The 24,695-nt window shown below is 45.0% G+C and overlaps 1 long non-coding RNA gene across 1 annotated transcript; it reads right to left on the bottom strand.

The window, feature by feature from the left end:
- Positions 1–7,858: 7,858 nt before the first annotated feature.
- On the bottom strand, positions 7,859–17,170 carry LOC114811066. The gene is made up of 3 exons (XR_003758759.2): positions 16,767–17,170; positions 13,226–13,295; positions 7,859–8,103 (listed from the first exon to the last, which is right to left on the bottom strand). It is a non-coding gene; the product is annotated as an uncharacterized LOC114811066 (long non-coding RNA).
- Positions 17,171–24,695: the final 7,525 nt, after the last annotated feature.

The raw sequence follows: 24,695 nt of genomic DNA, 5'->3' as shown, positions 1-24,695 counted from the left end.
ATTTATTAAGTATACTCTGGGTACCGGACTAAGTATTTTTTAAATATAGTATTTTCTAAGTGCTTATTACATGCCAGGCATTATACTAACCACGGGGGGTAGATACAAGCTAAGCAAGGTGGGCATAGTCCAAGACCCACATGGGGCTCACAGTCTTAATCCTCATTTTACAGATGAAGTAACTTGAGACACAGAGAAGTGAAGTGACTTGCCCAAGGTCACAGAGCAGACAGGTGGCAGAGTCAGGCTTAGAATTCAGATCCTTCTGACTCCCAGGACTGTGCTCTTTCCACTAGCCCATGCTGCTTTGGGAAAGAAGAATAGAAACACATGGCATCTTCATCTCTGCCCACAAGGAGCTTCACTCTAAAACAAAAAAGTCATAAAGCCAACAGTCAAATTCTGAAAAAATCAATATTATCATCATAGACAAAATTTGAGGAGACCTAATAGCTGCAGGGTCTAGCACTTAGCAAAGTGCTCTACACAGAGTAAGCACTCAATAAAGACGATTGAATGAATGAATGAATGAATGAATGAATGAATGAATGAAAGATCTCAGGCTAGGGAGTCAGAGGAGATGTGTTCTAATCCCATCCAGGCTTTCTCACTAGCCCACTGTGGTTCAGTCAATGTCTCCCCACTCCTCAGGAACATCCAGTGGTTGCCGACCCACTTCCACATGAAACAGAAACTTCTTACCATCAGCCTTAAAACACTCAATAGCTTGTCCCCTCCTACCTTACCCTACTGATCTCCTACTACAATCTAACCTGCATACTATGCTCCTCTTGTTCCAGCTTGATCGCTGTGTCTTGACCTCATCTATCTCACTACCAAACTCTTTCTCACATCCTCCCTCTGTCCTGGATTTCCTTATATACTAGACCACCATTCTCCCAATCTTCAGAGTTTATTAAAATCACATCTTCTCCAAGAGGTCACCCCCAGTTAAACCCTCTTTTCCCCAACTTCCTCTACCTTCTGCATTATCTTGGATCTGTACCTTTTAGGCATTTGAGATTCATCCCACCATCAGCCCCACAGCTCTTATGTACATATTCATAACATTCATTTTTATTAATGTCTATCGCCCCTTCTAGACTCTAAGCCCATTGTGGGCAGGGAGTGTGTCTACCAGCTCTGTTGTATTGTCCTCTCCCAAGCGTTTAGTTCATTGGTTGATTGAGTGTGACACTGGGCAAGGCACTTTAAAACTTTTGTGTCACAGTTCACTCATCAGTTAAGTGGGGATTAAATCCCTGATCTCCCTCCTACTTAGACTGTGAGCCCCACATGGGACAGGGAACGAACCCCCTATTGCCCTTGCTGCTCCTGCTGACCTATCCCAGAAGTTTCTGCCAATCAATCAATCAATGGTTTTTGGGTGCTTACTGCATGCAGAACAGTGAGTTAACCACTTGGTGAACTATAATACAATACAGTAGGCAGACACAATCCCTTCCCAGTCTACAGGGGGGAGAAAGACATTAAAATAAATTACAGATAGGGGAAATAGTAGCATATAAGAATAAATGCAAAAGTGTTGTGGGGCTGAGTTGAGCATAAAAGTGCTTAAGAGGTGTGTTTCCAACTGCATAGGTGGTGCAGAAAGGAGGAAAGTTGGGAAAATGAGGGTTTAGTCAGGGAAAATTCTTGGAGGAGACATGATTTTAGGGGGGTTTAAGGAGGGGAGAAAGGTGACTGTACATTATGAAGGGGGAAGAGGTTCCAGGACAGAGGGAGGATACAGGCAAGGAGTTGGCAGCGGGATAGATGTGATCAAAGACGGAGAGGAGGTTGGGGTTGAGAAACAGCGTGGCTTAGTGGAGAGAGCATGGGCTTGGGACGCAGAAGTCGTGGTTTTTAATCCCAACTCCGCCACTTGTCTTGGACAAGTCACTTAACTTCTCTGTGCCTAAGTTACCTCATCTGTAAAATGGGGATTGAGACTGTGAGCCCCACATAGGACAACCTGATAACCTTGTATCTACCCCAGCGCTTAGAAGAGTGCTTGGCACCTAGTAAGTGCTTAACAAATACCATCATTAAACAGAGTGGGCAGATTGGGTTGTAGTAGATCAGTCAGATAAGGTAGGGGAGAGAGAGCTGATTGAGTGTCTTAGATCCAATGATAAGGAGTTTCTGTGTGATGTGGAGCTGGATGGGCAAGCCACTGCAGGTTTGTGAGGAGTAGGGAAATATAGACTGAATTGTTCTAGAAAAATCATCTAGGCAGCAGAGTGAAATATGGCCTGGAGAGGGGAAAGATAGGAGGCCGGGAGATTAGAGAGAAGGCTGATTCAGTAGTAGAGGCAGGAAATAGTAATGCTTGGATCAGAGGGCTAGCAGTTTGGTTGGAGAGGAGAGAGCAGATTCTAGAGATATTATGAAAATAGAACTGACAGGATTTCATGACAACCTGACCATGTGGTTTGGATGAGAAAGATGAGTCAGGAATAATGCCAAGGTTAAGGGCTTGTGAGAAAGGGAGGATGGTGGTTTTGTCTACAGTGATAGAAAAGTCAGGGAGGGGGATAGGATTTGGGTGGGAGGATGAAGAGTTCTATTTAGGATATGTTAAGGTTGAGGTGTACACAGGACATCCAAGTAGAGATGTCCAAGAGGCAGGAGGGAATATGAGGCTGCATAGAGATGGCAGTTGAATCAACAGAAGTAAGTAGTTCTCCAATGGAATGGGTGTAGATGGAGAATGGAAAGGGGCTCAAAACTGGGTCTTAAGGGACTCCTACTGTCAGAGAGTGAAGGGCAGAGGAGGAGTCTGTGAAAGCAACTGAGAAGGAGTGATCAGAGACATAAGAGGAGAAACAGAAGAGCACAGTGTCAATGAAGCCAAGGTTAGATAGTTTTTTCTAGGAGAAGGGAGTGGTCCACAGTGTCAAAGGCAGCAGAAAGGTCAAGGAGGATTAAGATGAAGTAGAGGCCATTGGATTTGATAAAAAAAGGCCGTTTCCACAGAGTCAAGCCAGGAGAATCCAGATTCAGAGGATTGAGGAGAGAGGTGGAGGAGAGGAAGTGGAGGTGACAAGTGTAGACAACTAGTTCAAGAAGTTTGGAAAAGAATGGTAAGAGGGGGATGTCAAACACCTCAACAAGTTGTTTACATCCGCCAGTCCAAGCATTTGTCATATCACACCTCAACTACTACATTAACCGCCTCACTGACCTCCCTGCTTCCCTCCTCTTTTATGCCTGGTCCTTACCTCACTCTGCTGCTCAGATCATTTTTCTAAAATGTCATTTTGTGCAGACCTCTCCACTTCTGATAATCCTCCAAAGGTTACACCTTCTTCTTTACATCCAGTAGAAAGTCCTGGCCTTCAGCGTTAAGGTGTAGCTCACTCCCCCATACTTATCTTCATTCCTCTCCTAATACACTCTTGCTCAAACACTTTGCTCCCCTTAAGACTATCTACTAATTTTGCCCCATTGTTGTCTCACTTGCCACAGATATCTTCCTCATGCCTCACCTCCTGCCGGGAATTCCCTCCCACTTCACATCCTGCAGAGCATTGCTCTTCCCATCTTCAAAGCTCTTCTGAAACCACATCTCATCTAGAAGGCCTTCCCTGATGGATATCTCATCTCCTCTGCCTATTTACCACTTACTGCTACTTCAGCTCTTTCCGATCACCTGAGAATGAGGGTACTTACATCCCTCCCACTGTATCACTTTTGTATATATCTTTTGTACATACTCTGTACCTACTTCAGTACATTGCTTCACCTTACCTGTAATTTATTTTACCAATCACACCTGTGCTGGTCAGCAGTGACATGAGAGACAGTCAAGGGTGGACTCATTTTGATTGAGCCGAAGAAGGCAGTGGTAAACCACTTCCATATTTTTGCCAAGTAAACTCTACGGATACATTTCTGGAACGATTGCAGGTGGAGGTGGGGCACTCTGGGAGAGATGTGTCCATGGAGTTGCTGTGGGTTGGAGATGACTAGACAGCATAATACAAGACAGGACCCAGTTGCTAGATCATAAGCTTATTAAAGGTTGGTATTATTTCTAGGATCTCTACTGACACCTGCTCCACCCAAAAACTAAATATAATAGGCAGGGAACGCATCTGCCAACTCTATTACATGGAACAGTGTGGCTTAGAGAAAGAGCACGGGCTTGGGAGTCAGAGGTCATGGGTTCTAATCTTGACTCGGCCACTTGTCTGCTGTATGACCTTGGGCAAGTCACTAAACTTCTCTCTGCCTCAGTTACCTCATCTGTAAAAATGGGGATTAAAAAAAAATGTGAGCCCCACGTGGGACAATCTGATTACCCTGTATCTACCCCAGTGCTTAAAACAATGCTCAGTACATAATAAGTGCTTAACAAATACCATAATTACTATTATTATTAATACACGGTACTCTCCCAAGTGCTTAGTACAGTGCTCTGCACACAGTATTCACTCAATAAATACAATTAATTGTCGATAGTGCTCTGCACCAATTCAGTACTAATCAAGCAATCAGCGGTAGTTATTGAGTGCCCATTGTTAGCAGAGCCCAGTACCAAGCATTTGATAGAATAATTTGTTCATTAATTATGGTATTTGTTAAGTGCTTGGCATTTTACTAAGGCATTGTACTAAGCACTGACGTAGATACAAGATTGGACATAGTCCATGTTCTACATAGGGCTGAAAGTCTTAATCCTCATTTTACAGATAAAGCAACTGAAACACAGAGAGGTTAAGTGACTTGCCCAAGGTCACACAACAGGTAAGTGGTGGATCCGGGATTAGAACCCAGGTCCTTCTGACTCCTCCTAGGCCCATGCTCTATCCACTAGACCACACTGCTTCTCATAGCAATACAATAGAGTTGGTAGACACAGTCTCTGCCCACAAGGAGCTTAAGTCTGATAAATACTTTTGAATAATGGCACAGAACAATTTAAAATAATGAATATATTCAACAATTTACAATTTCACAGGCATATGTGTTTAGCTCTATGAAGATGATTGAAAGAAATTATGTATTTATTCAATAGTATTTATTGAGCGCTTACTATGTGCAGAGCACTGTACTAAGCGCTTGGGATGAACAAGTCGGCAACAGATAGAGACAGTCCCTGCCGTTTGACGGGCTTACAGTCTAATCGGGGGAGACGGACAGACAAGAACAATGGCACTAAACAGCGTCAAGGGGAAGAACATCTCGTAAAAACCGATGGCAACTAAATAGAATCAAGGCAATGTACAATTCATTAACAAAATAAATAGGGTAACGAAAATATATACAGTTGAGCGGACGAGTACGGTGCTGTGGGGATGGGAAGGGAGAGGTGGAGGAGCAGAGGGAAAAGGGGAAAATGAGGCTTTAGCTGTGGAGAGGTAAAGGGGGGATGGCAGAGGGAGTAGAGGGGGAAGAGGAGCTCAGTCTGGGAAGGCCTCTTGGAGGAGGTGATTTTTAAGTAAGGTTTTGAAGAGGGAAAGAGAATCAGTTTGGCGGAGGTGAGGAGGGAGGGCGTTCCAGGACACGCGGGAGGACGTGACCCAGGGGTCGACGGCGGGATAGGCGAGACCGAGGGACGGCGAGGAGGTGGGCGGCGGAGGAGCGGAGCGTGCGGGGTGGGCGGTAGAAAGAGAGAAGGGAGGAGAGGTAGGAAGGGGCAAGGTGATGGAGAGCCTTGAAGCCTAGAGTGAGGAGTTTTTGTTTGGAGCGGAGGTCGATAGGCAACCACTGGAGTTGTTTAAGAAGGGGAGTGACATGCCCAGATCGTTTCTGCAGGAAGATGAGCCGGGCAGCGGAGTGAAGAATAGACCGGAGCGGGGCGAGAGAGGAGGAAGGGAGGTCAGAGAGAAGGCTGACACAGTAGTCTAGCCGGGATATAACGAGAGCCCGTAATAGTAAGGTAGCCGTTTGGGTGGAGAGGAAAGGGCGGATCTTGGCGATATTGTAGAGGTGAAACCGGCAGGTCTTGGTAACGGATAGGATGTGTGGGGTGAACGAGAGGGACGAGTCAAGGATGACACCGAGATTGCGGGCCTGCGGGACGGGAAGGATGGTCGTGCCATCCACGGTGATGGAGAAGTCTGGGAGCGGACCGGGCTTGGGAGGGAAGATGAGGAGCTCAGTCTCGCTCATGTTGAGTTTTAGGTGGCGGGCCGACATCCAGGTGGAGACGTCCCGGAGGCAGGAGGAGATGCGAGCCTGAAGGGAGGGGGAGAGGACAGGGGCGGAGATGTAGATCTGCGTGTCATCTGCGTAGAGATGGTAGTCAAAGCCGTGAGAGCGGATGAGTTCACCGAGGGAGTGAGTGTAAATGGAGAACAGAAGAGGGCCAAGAACTGACCCTTGAGGAACTCCAACAGTTAAAGGATGGGAGGGGGAGGAGGCTCCAGCGTAGGAGACCGAGAATGATCGGCCAGAGAGGTAAGAGGAGAACCAGGAGAGGACAGAGTCCGTGAAGCCAAGGTGAGATAAGGTACGGAGGAGGAGGGGATGGTCGACAGTGTCAAAGGCAGCAGAGAGGTCAAGGAGGATCAGAATGGAGTAGGAGCCATTGGATTTGGCAAGAAGGAGGTCATGGGTGACCTTAGAGAGAGCAGTCTCGGTAGAGTGGAGGGGACGGAAGCCAGATTGGAGGGGGTCTAGGAGAGAATGGGAGTTAAGGAATTCTAGGCATCGATTGTAGACGACTCGTTCTAAGATTTTGGAAAGGAAGGGTAGTAGGGAGATAGGACGATAACTGGAGGGGGAAGTGGGGTCAAGAGCGGGTTTTTTTAGGATGGGGGAGACGTGGGCGTGTTTGAAGGCAGAGGGGAAGGAGCCCTTGGAGATTGAGTGGTTAAAAATAGAAGTTAAGGAAGGGAGGAGGGCAGGGGCGATGGTTTTAAGAAGGTGAGAGGGAATGGGGTCCGAGGCGCAGGTGGAGGGGGTGGCACTTGCGAGGAGGGAGGAGATCTCCTCTGAGGATACTGCAGGGAAGGATGGGAAAGTAGGGGAGGGGGTTGTTCGGGGGGGAGGGGAGAGGCGGAGGGGTGACTTTGGGGAGCTCAGACCTGATCGTGTTGATTTTCGTGAGGAAATAGGTGGCCAGATCATTAGGGGTGAGAGATGGGGGAGGGGGAGGAACAGGGGGCCTAAGGAGAGAGTTAAAGGTCCGGAACAATCGGCGGGGGTGACGGGCATGGGTGTCGATGAGGGAGGAGAAGAAGCTTTGCCTGGCGGAGGAGAGGGCAGAGTTAAGGCAGGAAAGGATAAATTTGAAGTGTGTGAGGTCGGCTTGGTGCTTGGACTTTCGCCAGCGGCGCTCAGCAGCTCGAGCATAGGAGCGTAGGAGGCGGACGGAGGAGGTGATCCAGGGCTGTGGGTTAGTGGCGCGAGAGCGGCGGAGGGAAAGGGGGGCGAGAGAGTCGAGATGAGTAGAGAGGGTGGAGTTGAGAGCGGAGACCTGATCGTCGAGAGTGGGAAGAGAGGACAGGGCGGCAAGGTGAGGCGAGATGCTATTGGAAAGACGGATGGGATCGAGAGAGCGGAGTAGTTGTATTTCTCTTTCATTAAGAAAGCATCTTGTCATGTTAAAAGTCATTCCTTGAAGAGGATGATTATTATCCACTAATAAATACTGACCATAAGTGAAATCAATAGTACGTTTGTCACCGCTCAAAAATTACAGGGGTCGATTTGACAACTTCCATTAAATGATCTGAAGTTGTGTCATGGTCTGGGAAAGTCATTCCTTTTACTGAAGACACACTATCTAAACAGACGATGAAAAAAACACTGAACATGAATCAGATCTTATTCATGTAAATATATTTTTTTAATCATGAAGTGTAAGATTTTCAGCCACACAATAAAATAACACACTGAGAAAAATGATGAATAAATTAACCGGGAGTGGTTCACCAAAGGAATTCTGTCACCTCAATACAAATGTGGTCATGAATTAAAAGAAATAAATGGTTTACCAGAGATTGAGCCTCAATATGTTAATTGCTGTCCTGGCCTTTTTGAATCCATCTTCTACTTCAACTGTTGTAGCTTTGCTGGCCCGAATGCAGCCTCTAGGGAAGAGAATTCTGACAGTTGCCAGTGGAGATCTTTGGTTGTCCTTTTGATGCCCTAGTGCAAGATGATACATTATTTACATTATTTATATTTTCAGCTTTTTCATCAGTCCCTGGCACCTGGCTAGGTTACTTTATAGTGGACTGCAATTGCATTGCTATTCTGGAAGTCAGTGATCACTTCTTCAATAGCCAGTCCAGAAGAACTCTGTTTAAAATCTTACGTTCAATGGAGAAGTTTCAGTAGTTGTTTCAACAGTCTGATCTTTCAGTCAATCAATCAACCAGTGGTAATAATAATGTTGGTATTTGTTAAGCGCTTACTATGTGCAGAGCACTGTTCTAAGCGCTGGGGTAGATACAGGGTAATGAGGTCATCCCACGTGAGGCTCACAGTTAATCCCCATTTTACATATGAGGGAACTGAGGCCCAGAGAAGTGAAGTGACTTGCCCACAGTCACACAGCTGACAAGTGGCAGAGTCGGGAGTCGAACTCATGACCTCTGACTCCGAAGCCCAGGCTCTTTTCCACCGAGCCACGCTGCTTCCCCAGCGGATACTGAGCATTTGCTGCATGCTGAGCACTGTATTCTGCCCACAAGAAGCTTACATTCTAGAAGGGGAAATGGACAAATGGCTGATTTGGCACTTCCAACCCTTCACATCTTTTCTTGAGTGTGTGCCCCTAGGGCATAATCATCTGCCTATAGTAATTATTGACTGACCATGTTTCTATTTTCTATCAATTTGGCTGATGCTCATAGCCTAGGTACAGTGCTCTGCACATAGTAAGTGCTCAATAAATATTATTGAATGAATTAGAAGTTTCCCAGGGTAGGAGGATAATATTCTTACATCAGTATCTGGGACTCTAGTTGCATTATCCAAAATGACTGCATAAAATCAATTGAACAGGACTGGTCATGCCCCTCATCCCTCCTATATCCTAGCAGTGACAGGAATGGATCATACACTTCTGCAATTGATGTGATCTGCTATTCTGTCATAGTAATAAAAATATTATTATTATGGCATTTGTTAAGCGCTTCGTATGTGGCAAGCAACATACTAAACGCTGGGGTGGATACAAGCAAATGGAGTTGGACACAGTCCCTGTCCTACATAGGGCTCACAGTCTTAATCCCCATTTTTCAGATGAGGTAACTGAGGCACAGAGAAGTGAAGTGACTTGTCCAAGGCCACACAGCAGACAAGTGGTAGACCAGGGATTAGGACCCATGACCTACCGACTCCCAGGTCCATGCTCTATCCACTATGCCTTGATGCTTCATGGAGTCTCAGGACAGGCAAATTTACAACATGGCCTAGTGGAAAGGGCATGGGCCTGAGAGTCAGAGGATCTGGATTCTCATGACTGCTATGACACTTAACTTACCTGTTGTATGATCTTGGGCAAGTCACTTAACTTCTCTGTGCTTCAGTTACTTCACCTCTAAAATGGGGATTAAATCCTACTCCCTCCTACTTACACCGTGAGCCCGGGATTAAATCCTACTCCCTCTTACTTACATCGTGAGCCCCATATGGTACAGACAGGGATGGTGCCTGACCTGTATCTTCCCCAGTTCTTAATACAGAGCTTGGCACATAGTAAGCACTTAACAAGCACCACAATCATTATTATTATTAGAAGCTAGATCTGTTCATGATGTCAAATGCGTGCTCCTTGTACTTTTCCTGTATCATACATGCTGCATAGATCATGTTCTCTCTTCCTTGCTGCAATCTGAGGTTATATTCAGTCTATCAATAGCATTCACTGAACATCTAGGGAGTGTAGAGCACCGTACTAAGCACTCCAGATAATATTTTAAAAGCCAAACACAGAATCCCCATTTGTTGAGGCAGTTACTTTATAGAGGAATGTAATCGCATTGCTATTCTGGAAGCAAGTGATCACTGATATTCTTCAGTAACCAGTCCAGAAGAACCCTGTTTAAAATCTTATGTTCAACGGAAAGTAGTGAGAACTTTCAAAAGTTGTTGCAGTCTCATCTTTCTTTCAATCAATCAATTGTATTTATTGAGCACTTGCTGCGTGCCGAGCACTGTACTCAATAGCATTTATTTTTCAATAGCATTTATTGAGCACTTACTCTGTGCAGAGCACTGTACTAAGTGTTTGGAATGTATAATTCGGCAACAGATAGAGACAATCCCTGCCCATTGATGGGCTTACAGTCTAATCAGGGGAGACAGACAGACAAAAACAACAGCAATAAATAAAATCAAGGGGATGTACATCTCATTAACAAAATAAATAGAGTAATAAAAATATATACAAATGAGCACAGTGCTGAGGGGAGTGGAAGGGAGAGGGGGAGGAGCAGAGGGAAAGGGGGGAAAGGGGACTTAGCTGAGGGGAGGTGAAGAGTGGGGCAGAGAGGCAGCAGAGGGAGCAGACAAAAAGGGGAAGCTCAGTCTGGGAAGGCCTCTTGGAGGAGGTGAGTTCTCAGTAGGGCTTTGAAGAAGGGAAGAGAGTTAGTTTGGCGAAGGTGAGGAGGGAGGGCATTCCGGGACAGCGGGAAGACATGGGCCAGGGATCGACGGCGGTATGGGCGAGAACGGGGGATGGTGAGGAGGTGAGCGGCAGAGGAGCGGAGCGTGCGGGGTGGGCAGTAGAAAGAGAAAAGGGAGGAGAGGTAGGAGGGGGCAAGGTGATGGAGAGCCCTTAAGCCTAGAGTGAGAAGCTTTTGTTTCGTGCGGAGGTCGATAGGAAAACACTGGAGGTTTTTAAGGAGGGGAGTGACAGGCCCAGGGCGTTTCTTCAGGAAGATGATCCGGGCAGCAGAATGAAGGATAGATTGGAGCAGGGAGAGACAGGAGGAAGAGAGATCAGAGAGAAAGCTGACACAATAATCCAGCCGGGATATTATGAGAGCCTGTACCGGTAAGATAGCCATCTGGATGGAGAGGAAAGGGCGGATCTTGGCAATATTATAAAGGTGAGACAGGCAGGCCTTGGTGATGGATTGGATGTACTCTGCCCACAAGGAGCTTACATTCTAGAAGAGGAGATGGACAATAAATGAATTATGGCTATGTAATTAGATAATTTAATGAGATGTAACTCAGCTAATGTAAAAGCATTTCACATCTCCTCAGTGTTGCATATGTTGAGCTTTTAAGCAGGGTGGTCCTTCATGTTTATAAGTATATGTGCATAAGTACCATGGGGTTGAGGGTGGGGTGAGTATCAAATGCCCAAAGGTCACAGATCAAAGTTTATAGATGACACAGAAGGGAGATGGAAGCAATGTGGCCTAGTGGGTAGAGCATGGGTCTGGGAATCAAAGGGAACTGGGTTCTAGTCCTGACTCCACCACTTGCTCCTGTCTGAACTTGGGAAAATCACTTAATTCCTCTGTGTCTCAGTTTCCTCATCTGTAACATGGGGATTAAAGCAGCATGGCTAGAGAAGCAGCATGGATCAGTGGAAGGAGCCTGGGCTTGGGAATCAGAGGTCATGGGTTCGAATCCCAACTCTGTCACTTGTCAGCTGTGTGACTGTGGGCAAGTCACAACTTCTCTGTGCCTCATTTACCTCATCTGTAAAATGGGGATTAAAACTGTGAGCCTCACGTGGGGCAACCTGATTACCCTGTATCTACCCCAGCGCTTAGAACAGTGCTCTGCACCTAGTAAGCACCTAACAAATACCAACATTATTATTATAAGTCTCATCAGGGACAGGGACCAAGTCCAACCTGATTATCTTGTAGCTACCTCAGTGGCTAGTACAGTGCCTAGCACATAGTAATTGCTTAACAAATACCTTTAAAAAAAGAGAGCGAGAGGGAGCCAGGGAAAAGAAGTTTTAATCAGAGAAGACCTCTTGGAGGAGGTGTGACCTCAGTAACATTTTGAAGGTGGAGAGAATGGTAATCTGACATATGTGGAAGGGCAGGGGGAGAATGTGGGAAATGGGACTGCAGTCAGGGCACAGTGAGAAGCTGGCACTGGAGTAGCAAAATATGCAGTCTAGGTCGTGTTAGGAGACAACAGAGTTAGTAAATGCTACCCCTACCCACAAGGAGCTTACAATCGATGGTCTCTAAGCATAAGACTACAGCAGTTGTAGTTAGATTCTTGCAAGACTGGGAATAAAAGAATCAAGTTGAAGCTCCTAATTCCCTTTATTTCCATAAAATTGAAGCAGTGGTGGATATTTTTTCAGAGAGCGCTCAGCACCCATGGAACTTAAATACGATCAGTCCGTTGCCTCCTGAGTCACCTCTAGAATCGAACACAAAACATAATCTCCATTTGGGGAATAATTATTCCATCATATTCAAATTGTGTTCTTCAAAGGGATTTCAAATGTAAGAGAAGAACTGGAAAGCAAGTATAACACTCATTAAACAAATATGGGTTTTTTTGGTAGATAAAAGTAAATTCAGATTTAAAGGCCTTTGCGTCACAAAGAAGGCAGCTGGTGCATAATGTTAACATAATACCAACATGTAGAATGTTGCCAGTAAAAGAGCATCAACAAATTATTCATCTCCCAATAAGCCCCATTCTGAACGTCTGTTGTGGGGTGACAGACACAACGAGAAGGGCATTAACTCCTCACCATAATTTTACTTTAAAATTCTGCTCTTCTCTGTTTCACAAGGTGAAATCACCCAGGATTGCTGCATTTTGGCACCAATAATAAATTAATCAGTGGCACTTATTGAGTGCTTTCTGTGAATAAAACACTGTACTAAGTGCTTGGGAGAGTAAATAATCAATCTGTCAATCAAACAAGGGTATTTATTACTATGTGCAGAGCACTGTACTAAATGCTTGGAAGATTACAATACAGCAAAATTAGCGGACGTGTTTGCTTGGAAGAGTGCAGTACAGCCAAATTAGCAGACATGTTCCCTGCCCATGATGAGTTTACAGTCTAGAGGGTAAGATAGACATTAATATGTGTAAATAAGTCATTTATAATATAATATTTAAATAAAAGTACATATTTGCTGTGGGGTTGGTGGTGGGGCAAATATCAAATGCAGACCTAGTAGACAAGCCCTGCCCTCAAGGAATTTGAATCTACTCAGGGAGATTACAGGTAGGGGGAAGCAACAGAATATAACAATTTGTACCTAATTGTAAATTGTGGAGGGGTCTGGAGTGATATGACAGAATGTGTAATGCATTTTACCTCAATATCTCTGGTTCTGGCCCTTCTTTACTGTTCCTGAATGATCCGTCTGAAGGAAGAGATTCCTCTCCTAGAAGGAAAGACCAGAAACCAGACAAGTGAACAATATATTAAATGCCCGTTCTTCAAGGATTTATAGGAATTTTGATTCACTAAGAAGACATCTAGTCCATCCCTCTGCATCGAGGCAGGACTGTAACTGTACTCAACCAACTCTGGAAAAGTTACTCATCCCTTAAACAGAGAAATTCAAAGCAACATGGCTAGTGGAAAGTATTTAGACTAATAGTGTTTATTAACTGCTTGTTGTTTGCAGGCTCTGTACGAGCCCTGGAAAAGAGTTCACAGATAGGAATTAAAAATGGATCTTGTCCCTTGAGGGGCTTACAGTCTATAAATAGAGGTGGCAGAGATGATTGGACACAGACACATCTCCCCGTCTAGACTGTAAGATTGTTGTGGGCAGGAAATGTTTTTGTTTACTGTTATATTGTACTCTCCCAAGTGCTTGGTCCAGTGTTCTGCACATAGTAAGCAGAGAGAAGCAGCGTGGCTCAGTAGAAAGAGCATGGGCTTGGGAGCCAGAGGTCATGGGTTCAAATTCCAGATTTGCCACCTGTCAGCTGTGTGACTTGGGCAAGTCATTTTACTTCTCTGTGCCTCAGTTCCCTCATCTGCAAAATGGGAATGAAGACTGTGAGCCTCATGTGGGACAACCTGATTACCCTGTACCTACCCCAGCGTTTAGAACAGTGCTCTGCACATAGTAAGCGCTTAACAAATACCAACATTATTATTATAGTAAATGCTCAATAAATTGACTTACTGATGAACGGTGAAATAACAAAGCACTAAAGTAACAGAAAAAATAAGGATGGATGCACAGTGCACAAAATAAAAACAAAAGTCATTAGGGAATCTGCCTGGAAGAGCAGAATTTCAGGCTCCTCCTGATTTAGGGTCCATGGCAGACCCAAAGCTATAGCAATGGCTACCGCAGCCATTGGCCTTCCTGAAGTTTTGTGGAGGCCTCGTGTCGTAGGTGTTATTCTCTTTCTTACCGAGTTGGTGGAAAGCAAAATGCATTGGGATCCTGTCCATGGTAAGGAGGTTAGCCAAGACCAGTTCCTGAGGAGGCAGGTTGGCTGGCACACAGAATATGGCAGAAGCAGGGACCCTGCATGGGCCAAGTGGGGAAGAGCAGAAGCCTGGGAGTCAGAAGAGCAGAGTTCTAATCCTGGGTCCGCCATTGGCCTGCTTTGTGATTTGGGGCAAATCACTTAACTTCTCTTTTGTTTCTTTATCTATAAAATGCAATTAGATATCATTTCTCACTCCCTGTAGACTGAGCTCCTTGTGGGACAGGAACTGTGTCAAACCTGATTATCTTGTATCTACCTCAGTGCTCAGTACAGTGCTCGGTACGGTGCTCGGTTGGTGCTTGGGCCTAATTGAGGAGGGGAATGCTCTGGGGAGGTGGGGGTGTTGCTTGGTGCTTCTGTTGGGTGGGGAAGAGACCTCATGGGAGAGGCTTTCTGTGTTTTCTATTTATACTTTGACACACCACAGGGGAGCGACTGGATATGAGTTTTAAGAGGATGAATTTATTCTCTATGCAACTGGAACAGGCTTCTTCTCAGGGAAAAAAACTAGCTCTGTCTTCCTTTCTCTCTCCTGCTTTCTTTTTAAGAGGACATGCAGGGCCTCAGCAGAAAATTAAAGAAGTGCGTGAGGCAGTGTGTTAAAATGTAGAATCTGCTCGTGTAAGAATGAAATCACGGCAGTGAGCCAAGCACCGCAAGGAGATTTACAGAGATGTGTAGGAAATAAGACAGACCAGGGCTTGGGAAATGAAACACTTGGAAATTGAAGGGTTAGGTTTTTGAATGTCTTTATGTTTTATGTGCGCTTCTGCTCTGTTTTTTGGTGGGGTTTTTAAATAATAAATGCTCAAAGTCTTTGCCCAAATTAGATTATTTTATTTTTGCTGAGTCAGGAACATGCAAGAAACCATAGGCTCTTGGGAATGGAGTTTTAAGAAGTGAACAAAAATGTACCACTACAAATAACAACAGGACTAGAGGACAAGGGGAAAGTAAAAGATCCTGGGCTACAAAATGAACTCATAGGCCAAACCTATAAATGAGTTCTCCTGGAAAATAAAAATTCACCTGCATTTTTCTTCTAATCCAAGGAAAACTCCATAATCTCATGTGGCCTTCTCCACAACAGGTTTTTTTGTTTTTGTTTTTTTTAATGGTACTTGTTAAGCGCTTATTATGTTCAAGGCACCGTACTAAGCGCTGGGGTAGATACACGCTAATCAGGTTGGACAAAGTCCATGTCTCATATGGGGCTCACAGTATTAAATCCCCATTTTACAGATGAGGTAACTGAGGCAGAGGGAAGTGAAATGAAGAAAAGTGAAGTGACTTGGTGGATTAGGATTAGAATCCAGGATCTCATAGATTTACAGCATGGCACATTTCATCATAAATAGGGGCAAGAGAGGAAGTTTGTGACACAATAAATGTTAGTCAATCAGTTTTTCTGTTTTGTTAGAGAAAGGAAGGAAACAGATTAAAAAATTATAACCATTTATTTTCACTGAAACATTGCAACAAGGCTTAACAAAATGATTTCAGGAAGTACCTCAGGGATGATGAACAACTAATTAAATTACTATCAAATCCTACCAAAGTCTTAGTTCCCAGATAAACTTTAGATTTTAAATTGGATCTGCAATCGCCCCATGGGCAAGGATAGTGTTACTGCATCATACTCTCCTAAATGCTTATGACAGTGCTCTGCACACAGTAAGTCCTCAATGGATGTCATTGATTGATTAATTGATTGATTGAAAACTTCCCCATTCTACAGTATATTAGGAGGCACTCAGGTGGGCTCTCTCTCCAACACCCGGGGAGTAAGAGGTAGATTCAAGTAGAATTTTCTTCCCAGAGATTATTCTGTAAACTTATGAGCCTCTGGTCAAAAGAAGCATCAGTCTTAGAGACCTTGAAATTCTGGATTCAATCACAACTGGGTCATTAAAACTAACTTTATAAAGAAAAGAAAAAAAAAAACTGTCAACTGAGTGTTTCCAGTGCAAAGCTCCAGAACTGAGCCTTAGCAGTTCACTATAATCGAGCCCATAAACTGCCTGTTATTAAATTGTTTTCCTGGCGTAGGCAAACAAAGATACATTGAAGCCAGGCAGGTAACAGCATTAGCTACCAGCTTGCTCTCCAGACTTTTGGGAGCCGAATTGCTCTCTGCCAATCAATAAGGGGCCTTTCAGTTGTTTCTGAGGCCGTCTTGCCACAGGAATTGGCAAGGGGCCACAGTTGTGTGGTGGTGTAGGGGAAGCTAGGAGGGTAAGGGGAATGTGTTTTTCTCCCCTGAGTCTAGTTATTTGTGTGTTTGTTACAGAGTCTGGGCTACAAAGGGAACGGTTGATGTAGGGACAATGATCTGAAATAAAAGGAGACGTGGTTGCAGAGTGATTAAGTTGATGCAGATAAAACACGACCCTCCTTACCCGGTTGAAAGTCCTCCCCTCCAAAATCCACAGAAGGGGCTGCCTGCACAGCCATTTGTCAAAGTTGGGCTTACGTTTTCACTTCTCATCGTTATTTTTATTGAGTGTTTCTCCCCGGCATCCTGGCAACATTCCGGCTCTGACAGGGGTTTGTTCATCATGCAGATTCCACCTTCTGGAACTTCAAATGAAGTCTCAGGACACATATCTAAACAGGCTGGGCAATGGAGGAGCAGAGGCCGGATCGTATTTTGGGGGTCCAGACATTTGCTGTTGAAAATGACATTCTTAATCCTGAAAAATCACTCCCGCTGGCCCATTTCCAAGATATGCCCATAACAGGCACGTCAAATTTTGTTCACTGGATTTGCTGCGCCAATCTTCCATAAACTCTAGTTGTCCATTTACTTCCACTAGAAAGATAGCGTGAGTAAAAAGACTCTGATTAGTCTAAAAAGTTATTTCCCTTTTTCAAACCTTTGGCACCAGTAGGGCAACTTCTATGCTGTAGTCACTTTGGTCATAAATGTCTGTTGTCTCTCTTACTTAGACCCTGAACCCCACGTGGGAGGGGACTGTGCCTGACCTGATTAACTTGCATCTACCCCAGTGCTTGGCAAAGTGTTTAGCACATAGTAAGCACTTAACAAATAAGCACTTAACGATTTTTATAATAATGATAATAATAATAACATGCCTACCTACTTGCTCACCCTTGCCTGCCTACTTGCTCACTGTACTCTAGGCCCCAGCGGACACTTGGCGGGAAGGAATGAGAGCACACAAATCACCAACGCTATAATCAATTCCTTCTCACAGGGTTCTTGATCGTTATGCCCCAGGATCAAAGCTTATTCATTGTTTTTTGTGAGAAATACCATCAGATTTGATTATTGATATTTCAAACCAATCAGAAATTATTTCATTTGGCATTTATGCTGGAGAATCAGAAACAGAGTGAGTTACATGAAAAATAATACAAGTTCTACCTTTTGCAAAGCCTGTGGAGTCACCAAATTAAGCATTTATCTGTGATTGTTGCCTTATGCTTTGAAATCTCATCTTGACTGCAATTTCTGCCTGTGGAGACGATGTTTCAGTGTGAGACTAAAATTAGAGGATTTTAACTATGTTGGAAATACCAAGTACAATGGGAGATATCCTAATTTAGTGTCTCATTCTGATTTTGAAAGAGAAATATCTTTTGTCGCACAATCAAAATGTCCACTGGGCTTTTTCCTTGATTTTAACTAGGTCATTATCACATCTCAGTTCTGAAAACCCTGCCGAAATGAAGATATTATAATGGTCACCGTAGGTGTAGATTGGAATCCTATCCTTGAGAAAATTCTTATTTCACTGTTATCCTTGAAAGTTAGCTAAGGTGAGCACTTAATAGTGTGTTTCACTGTTGAACCTGGATGGATACTTGCCTATGTGATATACACAAGTCATTCAGTCAATCATATTTAATGAGCATTCACTGTGTGCAGAGCACTATAATAATGATAATAATGGTATTTGTTAAGTGCTTACTAAGTGCCAAGCACTGTTCTAAGCACCGGGGTAGATACAAGGTCATCAGGTAGTCCCTCATGGGGCTCACAGTCTTAATCCCCATTTTACAGATGAGAGAACTGAGGCACAAAGAAGTTAAGTGACTAGCCCAAAGTCACACAGCAGTCAAGCTGCGGAGCCGGAATTAGAACCCATGGCCTGTGACTCCCAAGTCCCGGGTCTTTCCACTAAGCCAAGCTCTACTATGTGCTTGGGAGAGTACGCTATAAAAAGACACATTTCCTGCCCACGACTGAAACGCTAACTGAAGTGTTTTGGGGTTGGCGTGAAATGTCAGTGCTAAAGCTGCTTTTAGGAATCAGATGCAGAATGTGTGATAAACTTGGGTCTCACAGCCATAAAGAAGATTAAAGACTACGTGGCTGAGAAGACCTTGGTGGAGCTGAAGTCTGATGTCCCACTTGCGCCACACTCTGTTAACTTTTCAAAGTACACGTCTCCCTCCTTGTTCCATTTCTCGACGCCTTTGATTATCCTCGCCTTCAATTAATTAATCAATCAATCAGTGGTATTCATTGAGCGTTTACTGAGTGCAGAGCACTCTACTAAGCGTTTCGGAGAGTACAGTCACACTTCCTCTCTTCAAAGCCCTACTGAAGGCTCACCTCCTCCAGGAGGCCTTCCCAGATTAAGCCCCCTTTCCCCCAGCTCCCCCTTCCCCACACCTCACTCCGACTCTCTCCCTTTGCTCTACCTCCACTTATGTATATATGTACATATCGGTAATTCTATTTATTTATATTAGTGCCTGTTTTACTTGTTCTGATGTGTATATAGATCTCTAACTCTATTTATTGACATTGATGCTATTGTTGCCTGTTTACTTGTTTTGATGTCTGTCTCCCCCCTTCTAGATTGTGAGCCCATTGTGGGGCAGGGATTGTCTCTCTTTGTTGCTGAATTCTACGTTCCAAGCGCTTAGTACAGTGCTCTGCACACAGTAGGCGTTCAACAGGCAGCATGGCTTAGTGGAAAGAGTATGGGCTTGGGAGTCAGAGGTTTTGGGTTCTAATTCTGCCTCTGTCACTTGTCAGCTGTGTGACTTTGGGCAAGTCACCTAACTTCTCTGTGCCTCAGTTCCTTCATCTCTAAAATGGGGTGAAGTCTGTGAGCTCTACGTGGGACAACCTGATGACCTTATATCTACCCCAGCGCTTAGAACCGTGCTTGGCACATAGTAAGCACTTGACAAATACCATTATTATTATTAATGATAATAATAATAATAATAAATGTGATTGAATGAATGAATGAATGAATACAATTTAACAGAGTTGGTTAGAACTGTTCACTACCTGTATCATCGGACAACAGTCCTACCTAGTAGCTGAATTCACTGGCAACATTCAATTCCGTGTTATCACTGGAAATCCAAGAGAGAGGATCGAGCCCTTGCAGGCTGTTCTTTGAGCTTCAAAGATGATGTTGCTGTTAGTGAAGGGTTATTGATATATGCAAACGTGCTTGTAAGACTATGTGAGCCCGTTGTTGGGCACGGGTTGTCTCTGTTGCTGAATTGTACATTCCAAGCGCTTAGTATAGTGCTCTGCACACAGTAAGCACTCAATAAATACAACTGAATGAATGTGACCATCCCCGATCCCCAGTTTGAGTGTACACAAGGATCATGCTGTGCACCTCAGCTGCATTTGCTATCCATACTGTCTGGAGTCATAATAATAGTAATAATAATAATTATGGTATTTGTTAAGCACTTACTATGTGCCAAGCACTGTACTAAGCACTTGGGGGCAATACAAGCAAATTGGCTTGGACACAGTCCCTGTCCCACATCAAGCTCACAGTGGTAATCTCCATTTTCCAGATGAAGTAACTGAGGAACGGAGAAATGAAATGACTTGCCCAAGGCCACTCAGCAGACAAGTGGCAGAGCCAGAATTAGAACCCATGAGTCATCTGTGGTTCTCTCTCGGTGTCATGATCATGGCAAAGCTGCTCTCAGAGAGTCACCCAGTTCTCCTTTAGACCATAATCCCTGTAAGTGCTTAGAACAGTGCTCTGCACATAGTAAGTGCCCAATAAATGCCGTAGATTGACTGTGGACAAGGGACATGTCTACCAGCTCAGAGAAGCAGCGTGGCTCACTGGAAAGAGCACGGGCTTTGGAGTCAGAGGTCATGGGTTCGAACCCCGGCTCTGCCACTTGCCAGCTGTGTGACTTTGGGCAAGTCACTTAACTTCTTGGTGCCTCAGTTCCCTCATCTGAAAAATGGGGATGAAGACTGTGAGCCCCACGTGGGACAACCTGATTCCCGTGTCTACCCCAGCGCTTAGAACAGTGCTCGGCACATAGTAAGCGCTAAACAAATACCAACATTATTACATTGTATTCTCCCAAGCGCTTATTAAGCCCACGGTAAGCACTCAATCAATACGATTGATTAATCGATCGATTGATTGATATAGCGTATGCCAACCTGATCTGCCTTCCGCTAGTGCTGTCTCCCAACTGTCCCAGTTATATTTTCGACTTGCCTGATGTAGCCTGGTCCACATCCTCAGATTTCAGGCCATAAGCATCCACTCCACAAGAGCCACCAAGGCTCCCAGTGGCCAGCACTGAAAGGATGACCCACTGGTTTTTGTCCTACAAATTTTCAGGGGCCAAAGGTCACAAAACTAGTCCTCCCCACCTTTGTATTTAGGAAAAAAATCAGGAGCTGGCAATACAGCAGCTTTGCCCTTTGCCATCTGGGGCTAAAATCGTGGGCCCCCAAGCAGCGTGGCTCAGTGGAAAGAGCACGGGCTTTGGAGTCGGAGGTCATGGGTTCGAATCCCGGCTCCGCCACTTGTCAGCTGTGTGACTTTGGGCAAGTCACTTAACTTTTCAGTGCCTCATTTACCTCATCTGTAAAATGGGGATGAAGACTGTGAGCCCCACGTGGGACAACCCGATTCCCCTGTGTCTACCCCAGTGCTTAGAACAGTGCCCGGCACATAATAAGCGCTTAACAAATACCAACATTATTATTTATTATTCAGATAGAGATCAGAGTCCACGCGGCTTGAAGGGGATCTGGGATCGCCATATGAATCAATCAATCATATTTATTGAGTACTTGAACTGTACGAGCACTGTACTAGGTCCTTGGGAGAGTACAACATAGCAATATAACAGACACATTCTCTGCCCACGATGAATTTACAATCTAGATGGGAGGAGAAAGACATTTATATAAATAAGTACTTTACAGATATGTACAAAAGGGCACTGGGGTTGGGAGGGGAGCTGAATAGAGGGAGCAAGTCAGGACAGTGCAGATGGGAGTTGAAGAAAAGGAAAAGAGGGCTTAGGGGAGGAGATGTGCTTTCAAAAAGGCTTTGAACTGGGGGAGAATCATTGTCAGTTGGATATGATGAGGGAGGGCCTTCCAGGCCAGAGGCAGGATGTGGGTGAGAGGTTGGTGGCAAGATAGATGAGCTCTGGGTATACAATGAGAAGGTTAGCATTAGAGGAGCAAAGTGTGCTAGAGCTGGGTTGTAGTAGGAGAGTAGCTGGGGAAGAAGGAGGGGGTACGGGGACTGAATGCTTTAAAGCGATTGGTGAGGAGGTTTTTTTGATGCGGAGGTGAAAGGACGACCACTGGAGGTTCTGAAGGAGTGAGGAAAAATGGCCAGAACGTTTTTGCAGAAAAATGATCAGGGCAGCAGAGTGAAATACGGACTGGAGTGGGGAGAGACAGAGGGCTGGGAGGTCAGCAAGGAGGTTGATACAGTAATCAAGGTGGGATAGAAACGCTCTAGGTATGTCACTCCCCTTCTTAAAAACTTCCAGTGGTTGCCTATAAACCTCCACACAAAACAAAAACTTCTCACTCTAGGCTTCAAGGCTCTCCATCACCTTGCCCCCTCCTACCTCTCCTCCCCTCTCTCTTTCCACTGCCCACCCCGAACACTCCGCTCCTCTGCCGCCCACCTCCTCACCGTCTCCCTTTCTCGCCTATCCCGCTGTCGACCCTTGGGCCACGTTCTCCCGCGGTCCTGGAAGGCCCTCCCTCCTCACCTCGCCCAACCTAATTCTCTTCCCCTCTTCAAAACCCTACATAAAGCTCACCTCCTCCAAGAGGTCTTCCCAGACTGAGCTCCCCTTTTCCCTCTGCTCCCTCTACACCCCCCGCCACCTCTTCGCCTCTCTGCAACTAAACCCTCTTCTCCCCGCCTTTCCCTCTGCTCCTCCCCCTCTCCTGTCCCAACCCCTCAGCACTGTACTCGTCCACTCAACTGTATATATCTTCATCACCCTATTTATTTTGTAAATGAGATGTACACCACCTTGATTCTACTTATTTGCTATTGTTTTAATGAGATGTTCTTCCCCTCGATTCTATTTATTGCTATCGTTCTTGTCTGTCCGTCTCCCCCGATTAGACTGTAAGCCCGTCAAAGGGCAGGGACTGTCTCTATCTGTTACCGATCTGTACATTCCAAGCGCTTAGTACAGTGCTCTGCACATAGTAAGCACTCAATAAATACTATTGAATGAATGAATGAATGGATGATAGGATAAGCGATTGGATTAATGTGGAAGCAGTGTGGATGGAGAAGAAAAGATGGATTTTAGCGATGTTGTGAAGGTTGAACTGACAGAATTATGAGATGGACTGAATATGTGGGTTGAATGAGAGAGAGGAGTCAAGGATAACACCAGGTTTACAGGCTTGTGAGACAGGAAGGATGGTGGTGTCATCTACAGTGATAGGAAAGTTATGGGGAAGACAGCGTTTAAGTGGAAGGATAAGAACTTCTATTTCAACATGTTAAGTTTGAGGTGATGGGAGAACATCCAAGTAGAGATCTCTTGAAGGCAAGAGGAAATGTGAGACTGCAGAGAAGGAGAGAGATCAGGGCTGGAGATGTGGACTTGTGTATAATTATGGATTTGTGTATAATCTGCATAGAGGTAGGTAAGCAGCGAGGCTCAGTGGAAAGAGCATGGGCTTGGGAGTCAGAGGTCATGGGTTCAAATCCCAACTCTGCCACTTGTCAGCTGTGTGACTGTAGGCAAGTCACTTCACTTCTCTGTGCCTCAGTTACCTCATCTGTAAAATGGGGAGGAAGACTATGAGCCCCATGTGGGACAACCTGACTACCCTGTATCTATCCCAGCGCTTAGAACAGTGCTCTGCACATAGTAAGCGCTTAACAAATACCAACATTATTATTATTAGTTGAAGCCCATGTAAGCGAATGAGTTCTTCATGGGAGTGGGTGTAGATGGAGAATAGAAGGGGACCCAGAACTGAACCTTGAGGGACACCCATAGTTAAGGAGTGGGAGGCAAAGGAGGAGCCTGTGAAAGAGACCGACAATGACCAAAGAATCTGGGTTCTAATCCTGGCTCGGCCAATCGCTTGCTGTGTGACCTTGGGACTGAATAGCTGTCTTCCTCAGTTTACTCAACTGAAAAATAGGGATTAAATACCTCTTCTCATTCATTCATGCACTCAATAGTATTTATTGAGTGCTTACTATGTGCAGAGCACTGTACTAAGCGCTTGGAATGGACAATTTGGCAACAGATAGAGACAATCCCTGCCCAATAATGGCCTCACAGTCTAAACGGGGGAGACAGCAAAGCAAAACAGAACAAAGCAAAACAAGACAACATCATCAAGATAAATAGAATTAAGGAGACATACACCTCATTAACAAAATGAATAGGGTAATAAATATATATACAATGAGCATAGGCTGAGGGGAAGGGAAAAGAGTGGGGGGGGGAATTAGGGAGAGGAGGAGCAGAGGGAAAGGGGAGGCTCAGTCTGGGAAGGCCTCCTGGAGGAGGTGAGCTCTCAGTAGGGCTTTGAAGAGGGGAAGAGTTAGTTTGGCAGAGGTGAGGAGGGAGGGCATTCCAGGACAGCGGAAGGACATGGGCCTGGGATTGACAGCGGGACAGGAGTGAACAGGGGACCGTGAGGAGGTGAGCGGCAGAGGAGCAGAGTGTACGGGGTGGGCAGTAGAAAGAGAGAAGGGAGGTGAGGTTAGGACGGGGCAAGGTGATGGAGGGCTCGTCTCCCTTCTACTTAGACTGTGAGTCCCATGCAGGACAGGAATGTGTCTGACCTAATTAACTTGTACCTACCCCACTGCTTAGAACGGGGTTTGACACATAGTAAGCACTTTACAAGCACCATAAATAAATAAATAACAGATTTAACAGACATGTTTCCTGTCCACGAGGAGCTAATGATCTAAAGATCTGTAAGTTCCAAGTGCTTGTAAAGAGAGGTACTTTGCATTAATTAGATAATGGTATTTACTGAGCTTACAATGTGCAGAGCACTGTATTAAGTGCTTAAGAGAGTACAATAAAACAGAATTAGCAGACAC

Source organism: Ornithorhynchus anatinus, chromosome 4 (genome assembly GCF_004115215.2).
Source record: "Ornithorhynchus anatinus isolate Pmale09 chromosome 4, mOrnAna1.pri.v4, whole genome shotgun sequence".
In the NCBI taxonomy this organism is placed as follows: Eukaryota; Metazoa; Chordata; class Mammalia; order Monotremata; family Ornithorhynchidae; genus Ornithorhynchus; species Ornithorhynchus anatinus.
The sequence above is the reverse complement of the archived record's forward strand: the minus strand, read 5'-3'. Positions and strand labels throughout refer to the sequence as shown.